This window comes from Maylandia zebra, linkage group LG1, assembly GCF_041146795.1.
Source record: "Maylandia zebra isolate NMK-2024a linkage group LG1, Mzebra_GT3a, whole genome shotgun sequence".
NCBI classification, from domain to species: Eukaryota; Metazoa; Chordata; class Actinopteri; order Cichliformes; family Cichlidae; genus Maylandia; species Maylandia zebra.
The window spans coordinates 34687948-34698106 of NC_135167.1; the positions used below are offsets into that span (position 1 = coordinate 34687948).

A 10159-nucleotide genomic window follows, 5' to 3' on the forward strand; every position below is an offset into this window, starting at 1 on the left:
CCAATGGTGTTGGCTAAGGCCATCCACATTACACCAGGGTCTGTGGTGCTGGCCATTACCATCCACATTTCACCAGATTGAGTGTTACTGGCTGAGGCAAACTACATTTCACCAGGTTGTGTGTTTGTGGCTCATACCATCCACAATACACAAAGACCTGTGCTACTGGCTGATGCCATCCACAATACACAAGAGCTTGTGCTACTGGCTGAGGCTAACCAAATTTCACCAGGGAGTATGTCGCCGGCTGAGGCCATTTACATTTCACCAGGGCCTGTGTTCAAGGCTGAGACCAACTACATTTCACCAGGTCCTGTGTTGGTGATGATGCCATCCACAATACACAAAGACCTGTGCTACTTGCATTACACCAGGGCCAGTGGTGTTGGCTGAGGACATGCACAATACACCAGGGCCTTTGGTGCTGGCCAGTACCATCCACATGTCACCAGTGTCTGTGGTGCTTGCCGATACCATCCATATTTCACCAGGGACACTGGTGTTGGCTGAGGCCATCCAGATTACACCAGGGCCTGTGCTGCTTGCCGATACCATCCACATTTCACCAGGGCGTATGTTCCAGACTAAGCCTGTTAGGTTTGTAGCATAAACCTATTCGCTGGAACGTTAAGACAATATAATTACACTGCAAGCAAGACACAAGTAGGCAAACTTCTTCATGTTTCTCGTGCACGGGAGAGAACCGGACAGGCACCGTTCCTTCGCTTGACCCCAGTAGCTCTCGTCCGTCCTCCCATACACTATCCTTTTATTGAGGTTACATGAATATGCATAGGTTCATTAACATACGACGTCTACATACAAACAAAGAGTACCTTGCCTGTGTGTGTGTGTGTGTGTGTGTGTGTGTGTGTGTGTGTGTGTGTGTGTGTGTGTGTGTGTGTGTGTGTGTGTTGCTGATCAAAGGGTCAAACATCCTTGGTCAGGAAGAGGGTAGACTAGACCCCCCCCCGGTGAGGAAGTCCAGCAGTTCATCTAAACAGAAAAGCACTTAGACTAGAACAGACGTAGCTACGTTAATCCTACCATAAAACAATTAAGACAAGATGCGACCTCTTCCCGTGCTCCCAGGATGTAGGTGTGCATTCTAGTGTGGAATACACACCAAGCCTCTGTAGCCTGTTAAAGATCACACAACTTATCACTACACAATTGATTATACACCTCTAAGCATCTATGGTTAAATATTTCTAAGCATAAATAACAATCAACAATACAAACTCTAACATTCCCCCGTTTTTTGACCTTTATGCTAGAAAAGTTCCCAGTTATGAATACCTCATGTCTGACAGTTTCAATGCAAACATTTTTATACTCAGCATATGTCAAATTACCCTAAATTATTGCAAAAGTACACAGTTTAACAAATGTATCAGCAGTTATCCCATTCCTCATTGAGCTCATCTCATGGCAAACTGCATCTTACGAGCAACCAAAGAAATTGTTAATTTAATAGTGAAACTAAGAAAGTAACATTTTCAAACACATCTCAGCTTGGTGGTGCTTCCTCCGGGTGTGCAAATCACATGTCTCTCTGCAGAGTGGTTTGAGTTCTGCAGGGCGTCATAATGTCTCTTCTAGTTGTTTCGTTGTTCATAGGACCAGAGTCCAAATGTATGTAGAATAAACATTCAAACATACCAGTTGGTTTTGTTGTTTGTCAACATGGTTCTCAGCTATTTCCAAAGCTGCAGACCTCTCAGCACTCTAGTTTTATGGCCTCCCATTACCTCACTTCAGGCCTTCATCCTGCGAGGGGGATATTTATGACTCCTTCATTGTCCACGCTCTGCAGAGAAACACCTCTGTGGAAAGGGTGCAGGGTTCAGTTGTCTTACTGCTGTTATGATCCCAGCAGCCTTCAGAGTGTCATCGTATGCACAGTATAGTGGCACAGCATTAGGTGATGTTCATAGGAAACTGCTGTCATCACCACCATAGCTTCTGGTTCCTGTGCTTTTCACAGAATCATGATGTCATCCTCGAACTCCTTCTACGCTGTCGATGGAGCTTGGCACGCTCCTCATCCCCTGAGTGTTTATGTTCCAACGCTGCTGAAGGTTTAAGGCAGAGCACGTCGTACACCTTAGTCGTCTTCCTCAGCGTCAATATTGAATCTTTCATTGTATTTAAAATCTTGCTGTGGGAAGTCTCCTCTTGATTTCCTGGAAGCTTAGTAGCACAGCTCTCTGTGTGATGTCTGCTGTGCTGAAGATGATCTCTGATCCTCCTGAAGCCTCTCTCCCATCTTGTGGACGATCCTCTCCTCTATTTTGCAGGCAGTTTCATGGTCCTAGCTGTGGCTCCAAGGTCTGATCTCATGATGGGCCCCAACCAGCTTGACCTTTGACCTCAACCACTGCCTGGCTGTCAGCTATGCCTGGAATGGTTCACGCTTCTCACTGGGCCTCTGAAGATTTCTCAGGAGATTACTGCTGCACCTGTATTTCCTTGCTAAGAAGAAAAACTTCTATTTGGAGAGCATGTCAACAATCATCAAACCACATTCTTTAGTTCAGTGAACTTCACTTATAGGCCATCAAAGCCTCATCTGAACATGGATGCACCACTTGCATAGGTTTAATATTTGTAAATAAAACGGCTAATCACACAAATCACTGCAACAATAATAAAAAACATTGTTTAATGTTAATCCTTGGACCCCTCCTCTTGACGCATGGACACACCCATGCGTCAACTCACCAAACCTGGATTCCAGTCTTAAAGAAAAAGATTAGCTAGATCATATCCCAGGCAACATCAGGGCATCTCCTCCCCTGGAGCAGCACCACCCTGGACCTATAATCCTGCAATGAAAATGTTAGTGTGCTTTGCATATTAAGTTTGCTTAACACCTGGCTCTCCCAGGAGCCTGCATACACACCATCACGGCCTGGAAAGCAAAATCTGGAAGTGAAATCAAACTTCATACCTGTAAACAATTGTATCATAAGAGTAATAAGCATTCAACATCAGCAAGACAAGTGTCATGTGCAGGTTTTCTCAAATCAGTAAACTACAATTATTTTCATAAGTCGCCTCAGACATGGATCATCCCATGTACTCAGGCAACATTAATGTAATCGGTGACTGCTCTTAAGCAAAGTCACTCCACTTATATATTACTATGGGCTCAAAAGTGGCCAGCTAATGAGCCCATATCAAACTATCCCAGAAACACTGTATCTCTTATTTGTTTTACTCATGTCACTTGTCCGTTTCAGCTGAATCTTCCACAGCATTCTCAAAGAAACTAACATTAGCAATGCACATTGACTGTAGTCAGACAGAGGTCAGACACAGGTCAACAGGTTCCAGAGGTGCCATAAAAACACCATAAAGTCAACCCTAGCTGTGGAAAGAAGTAACACCAGTTCTCAACACAGGAAATTTCACACAGGTTATTCACATTATCAAAGTAACCTTCACATTTTCCCATCAACACAATGCAACAGCATCACCACTCATAACCTGTAAACACAGTTTTCCTCACACATAAACCCAGAAATCTTGTAGTAGAGAAACATTAGCCAGTATTCCTATAAATCACATGATCAAACACATGAAGAACCGTAATGCTGTAAAAACGAAAATGCAAATGTTAGCGCTTGCGCAGGCGTATGCATACTTTGTCACAGTTATCTCTGTGAGCAACTCAAGCCTATGAATAACACACCTGATAAATGCACAGACACAGAAAATGGCATTTAAAAGGTTAAATCATCATGCAACCTCGAGTGTTGCTGTCATCTTTCTGCTCCTGTAAAAGGAAACACATGGGTTCATCTGCACCTTTGTCAGGTGGGGGTTAGCTTCACACAATCATGTTCAGTCAGTCAGTTATTTTAAAATTCTTACTCATTCACTCAGTGGTTCCTTCTTTTGCTAATTGTGGAAATTATCATCGCATTCGTTTCCACGCTCAGCAAAACGACGTTATTTCAAAAAGAAAAATAATTTAGACTGGATTTCCTCGTTGAATCCTTTTTGGGGGGGACTCTCATTTCCTAATTGTCCCAAATAAGTGGCTTTCTCCTGAACCCATTTTAAATGTGGAGAAACTCACTTGCAACAATTTTCTTGACGACGTGTAACGCTTTTAATTCCCGACTCGCAGATCTGCTCAAAGAACAGAGATTATCGAACAAAACTTTCAGTGCACTGTGAAAGTATCAAAATAAAAAGGCCTTGTTAAGTCATGACACAAGCTCCTCATCTCAGGAGGGTAAATCATACCATTAGCATGGTTCATCATACCATCATACTAATCGGCAGGCTCAACTTCACAACAAAAGAAAAATCATCAGCTAGATTCACTCCAAACCAACCATCAGCTGCACAACACACAACATAACCCTAATGTCTTATTAGCTATGAGTTTAATCACCCGGTCTGTGCTCTTCACTCATTTAGGTCACAGATCTATTTTATTCAATTTACCTTTTTCCTTCATCATAAAACATGTGACATGCTGTCATGCACTTCACAAAACAGTCTGTTCTGACGTATTCAGAGTTGTGTATCTAAATACAGGATTCACTCGCACATCAAAGCAGGAAACTCAGTGTTTTAGAGTCTCCACTCAACACACAACAACTCCAACACATCTCATTCACTCATACTAGAATTCAGTCACCTTTCATTAATCTAAAACCGATCAACTAATTTGCATATCAGCTATTAACCCACTAAGTTGACAGGACGACAGAAAAGCATGTTCAAAATAGTATCACAAAAGACAATTTCCCTCATACAGTAAATTACTTATGCTGCCTCAATCAAGCAGGAAGCTTCTCCCAATTTACCATTTTAACACTAAATTTATTGTCTGATCACTGATTTATCAAACCAGGATTTTTTTTTTTTTTCCACAAAAGTTAAATTGTTGTCCTGCAACTTGGAGAGTCAATTTTTTTTCTTTTTTATTGGATAAATTCAGTATTTGAGAACAAGTGTCTGCTAAATTGACACTATTTTAACACTGATGAAAGATAACAAGCTAATTTTCATTGCATGGGTGTTTGTGCCTTTCCTACACATTTCTCTGCTATTATTTAATCATTTCTTAACTAATGTGCTATGAGTCCTCATGAGTCATTTTGTGTTTGGAATTGTTAGTAGGGTTAATGCATGTTCTGCTTGTGTGTGTGTGATTTTGTATATGTTTCTATTTTCGCAATGTTTCAGACTCCGTCTCAATTTTCCAACTTAAGCAGTCAGTTTTCTTTTCCCCAGGTTTGCTAACCCAAATTTTGATTTCCCACATTAAATAATTCCTATGTGTTCTCACCTAGTCTTCTCACTCTGTTGTCCTCTCACTCTTTTGTCCTCTCCCACTTCAACAGTCCCGGCAGTTCTCCTTCAGCTTTGTCCTGTCTAGTAGCTGAAGTGCTGCTGCTGCCTTCTTGGGCGACTTCTTAGCAGCTGCTGCCGGTTTCTTGGCTTTGGCCGCGGCGGGCTTCTTGGCTTTGCTCTCAGTATCCTTGTTCATCTTGAAGGATCCGGAGGTCCTGGTGCCCTTGGTCTGCACCAGAGTGCCCTTCGCCACCAGGCTCTTGATGGCGGTCTTGACACGGGCCTTGTTCTTGTCCACATCGTAGCCTCCGGCAGCCAGAGCCTTCTTGAGAGCGGCCACAGACAGGCCGTTGCGCTCCTTGGAAGCGGCCACGGCTTTCACAATCAGCTCGCCCACGCTGAGGCCGACCTTCTTGGGCTTGGAAGTCATCGTCTTCTTCTTCTTGGCCTGAACCTCGGCGCAGGGCGTGTTTATGATGGAGCCTTTCCCACCACAGCGCTGGCACGTTGAACGCATCATGAAGGGTCCATTTCTTTCATGTGGCTTGCCCGAGTCACTCAGTCCTTTTTGAGCATTTCGACATGCTGCCGCCGCAGAACCTGGCCTCAGATCCAGCAAGCTTAGCGCGCTGATCTCCAAAAAAGTCCCGAAGGCCAGAAAGACGTCAAATAAGTGTCTCGTGCTGAGAACTCAAACAAAAACTCCTCTTCCCGCTGCCATCTTGCTCGCCCCTCCGTGAAATTCAACCAATCAGACAGGAAGATGGGTTTGCTTTCTTCTTCTGCTGCTGTTTATCCACATTGCTGCTGCTTTGCTGGGACTTTTTGTGCTCAGGACTTGCTGCTGTCTCTTTATCATGTTATTGCTTTGGAGCTGCATTCCTTATCTTCAGGGAGGAGTGAGCTCGCTTGTGAGGTTGAGAAACACATGGCACTGTAAATAAGTCAGCCAGAAACTTGGCCTGCATGTTTCCAATGATGTTAAACTATAACTTTCTTCCGACTGTTGCATGTGGAAAATTGATACAGGTCTGCTTTTCACCTGAAAGTGACAAACTAAAACATGTTCATTATTATCATCACTGCTTAATCAACACACATCTCTCTCTCTCTCTCTCTGTCTGTGTTTGTGTGAACAATCCTTTCTTAAAAGCAGAAAATGACATTGTAGTTGTTTTTCGGCTGATCAACACAAAACCTTTTTCCTATGATTATTTCTCTTCGTCTACAATGTAGTAATTTGTCTCTTTTTCACTCTTTTTTTTTTCTTCACAATAGCTGGTGGTCTGCAAAATCACCGCTCTCACTCACAATCAGAGGCAATCACTTTTGCACAGTGCACAAAAACACTGTGATGTCAGACACATTCACACTCACTTTTTCATCTGCATAAATAAACCATATGGCTGGAGATATGTGCCATGGTGATCCATAAGCATGATCACCAGTTTATTTAATTATTTTTAATCCAACAAAACAAATAAACAAAAACGTGATGCTGATGCTACACACACACACGAGTCAAGGTGCAGAAAAACTGCTCATGGAAACGCTGCACACTCTCTGTTTCCCTCTCTTTGAGTAGTTCTCAGACAGCTCTTGATCTGATAATGTGTAGCTTGCTCATCAGCTCAAAAAACAAAAACAAAACTGCAACGCGACATCACACAGTAGTTGCATGCTCTGCCCACAGTGGCAAAGTCTTACACTTACATATTCAACACAGCTTCTCCATCATGTATTTTTAGATGTTTCATACAGGGTTGAGCATATTAGTTGTTTTCACAGATGTGCTCTATATCTCAACAATGGCTCATAATAAGACGACCGTCTTCCACACAGGTCAAGTGCCTCTATGCACTTCATGAGTTTAAATATTTACCTATATCACTTCACCTCACATGTCATTGTACTGAATTTAAGCAACCACAAGCTTAATGTAGATTACTTTTAACAACTATCCACCTCAATTAAATCTATGGTCTGGCACACAGGCTGCTGTCAATCAGGGCAAGCTAAAGAATAAACATTGTGTCAGCAAGGGGTGGGGGGAAAGCCATTCACCAGAGCATATCTTAAGTGCTGCTGATGTGGGCTGGCCTTCTCCACAGCTCTCCAAGGCTGGTGTGTTTTCTGAAAACTTCTAACATTTGAATCTCTTCCATTTATAAGCCTGCGATTAACCGCACGGCTCAGGTCCGCGTGAAACCCGCGTGACCGCGCTTGCGTGAACCCGCGCAGCTGTGGAGCCGTCGCTCTCTCTCTTTTTTACATAAATACTTTGTGCTGCCAGGAGCAAAGTCCAGCACAAACGTCTGTCTCCCTCCGACTCACTCTTGGTTGCTTAGAAACCCATGATAACAACAACAGTCGGTGTCACAGACCACATGTTCTGCTCCGCACACACCCACACAACAACAACAACGACGACAACGACGACAACAAAAACAACACAAAATAGGCCTACTGTCCAGCACAATCTGGACCCCGCGGAACTTCTCAACACCCCACTGAGCGGTGGAGAACTCACTACAGTACCCCACACAGCGGTCTGTATTTCGCCCCACTAAGACGGCGAACCAAAAAAAGTTCGAACTGCGCAACTCTGCGACTTAATGCTTCTGTACAAAAAACCCCACTGAGCGGCTTTGTACATCGCCCCACTTAGACGGCGAATTTTAGCCCCACTGAGCGGCCACGGACAACGCCCCACTGAGCGGCGAAGACGTAATTTTAGCCCCACTAAGCGGCCACGGACAACGCCCCACTGAGCGGCGAAGACGTACAGTTATAGAGTTGGACTCTAAACTTACTCGGTGTTGCTTAGCGTGTAATATCAGCCTCGAATCCCGCCAATCGCCATTCATCGAGGAGAAAAGACATACAGCGAATCCACAGGAACTTCCTGGCTGACGTCAGTCTTTCAGCGTGTCCCTCCTCCCCTCGGTGAATGCGATTCCAGGGCTCCGGCATCGAAGGACCAATTAATGTTAGGTTTGTAGCATAAACCTATTCGCTGGAACGTTAAGACAATATAATTACACTGCAAGCAAGACACAAGTAGGCAAACTTCTTCATGTTTCTCGTGCACGGGAGAGAACCGGACAGGCACCGTTCCTTTGCTTGACCCCAGTAGCTCTCGTCCGTCCTCCCATACACTATCCTTTTATTGAGGTTACATGAATATGCATAGGTTCATTAACATACGACGTCTACATACAAACAAAGAGTACCTTGCCTGTGTGTGTGTGTGTGTGTGTGTGTGTGTGTGTGTGTGTGTGTGTGTGTGTGTGTGTGTGTGTGTGTTGCTGATCAAAGGGTCAAACATCCTTGGTCAGGAAGAGGGTAGACTAGACCCCCCCCCGGTGAGGAAGTCCAGCAGTTCATCTAAACAGAAAAGCACTTAGACTAGAACAGACGTAGCTACGTTAATCCTACCATAAAACAATTAAGACAAGATGCGACCTCTTCCCGTGCTCCCAGGATGTAGGTGTGCATTCTAGTGTGGAATACACACCAAGCCTCTGTAGCCTGTTAAAGATCACACAACTTATCACTACACAATTGATTATACACCTCTAAGCATCTATGGTTAAATATTTCTAAGCATAAATAACAATCAACAATACAAACTCTAACAAAGCCAATCTACATTTAACCGGGGCCTGTGTTCATGGCTGAGGCCAACTACATTTCACCAGGTCCTGTGTTGGTGGCTGATGCTATCCACAATACACCAAGGCCTGTGCTACTGGCTGATTCCATCCACATTACACCAGGGTCAGTGCTCCGTGTGAGGCCATCTTCACCACACCAAAACTTTGCTTCTGCCTTAGGCATTATTTACCAGACCAGGGCCTGTGCTATTGGCTGATGCCATCCTCATTATACCATGTCATGTGCTCCCTGTGAGGCCATCTTCACCACACCAGGGCCTTTATTGCTGGCTGAGGCCATCCACATTGTACCAGGGCTAATGCTCACTGTGAGGCCATCTTCACGACAGCAGGGCCTGTGCTGCTGTCTGAGGCCATCTAAATTTGACCGGAGCCTGCGTTGCTGGCTGAGGCTATCTACATTTCACCAGGGCCTGTGTTGCTGGCTGAGGCCATTTACATTTCACCAGGGCATGTGTTGCTGGCTGTTGCCATCTACATTACACCAGGGCCTTTGGTGCTGGCCAATACCATCCACATTTCACCAGGGCCTGTGTTGCTGGTTGATGCAATCCAAATTTAACCAGGGCCTGTGCTACTGGCTGAGTCCAGCTAAATTTCACCAGGGCGTATGTTGCTGGCTGAGGACATCTACATTTCAGCAGGGCGTGTGTTGCTGGCTGAGGCTTTCCACATTACAGCAAGGCCTTTGGTGCTTTCGATACCATCCACATTTCACCAGGGCCAGTTGTGCTGGCCATTACCATCCACATTTCACCAGAGCCAGTGTTACTGGCTGAGGCAAACTACATTTCACCAGGTTGTGTGTTGGTGGCTCATACCATCCACAATACACAAAGACCTGTGCTACTGGCTGATGCCATCCACAATACACAAGGACTTGTGCTACTGGCTGATTCCATCCACATTACACCGGGGTCAGTGCTCCCTGTGAGGCCACCTTCACCACAAAAGTAACTGTGTTTCTGCCTGAGGCCAACTTTACCAAACCAGGGCCTGTATTGCTGGCTGAGGCCATCCACATTACACCAGGGCCTGTGTTGCTGGCTGAGGCCATTTACATTTCACCAGGGCCTGTGTTGCTGGCTGAGGCCATTTACATTTCACCAGGGCCTGTGTTACTGGCTGAGGCCATCTACATTTCACAAGGGCCTGTGTTGCTGGCT

General features: G+C 44.8%; 1 pseudogene; it reads right to left on the reverse strand.

Moving 5' to 3' along the window:
• Positions 1–618: 618 nt before the first annotated feature.
• Positions 619–5998, reverse strand: LOC112435308 (histone H1 pseudogene; annotated as a pseudogene).
• Positions 5999–10159: the final 4161 nt, after the last annotated feature.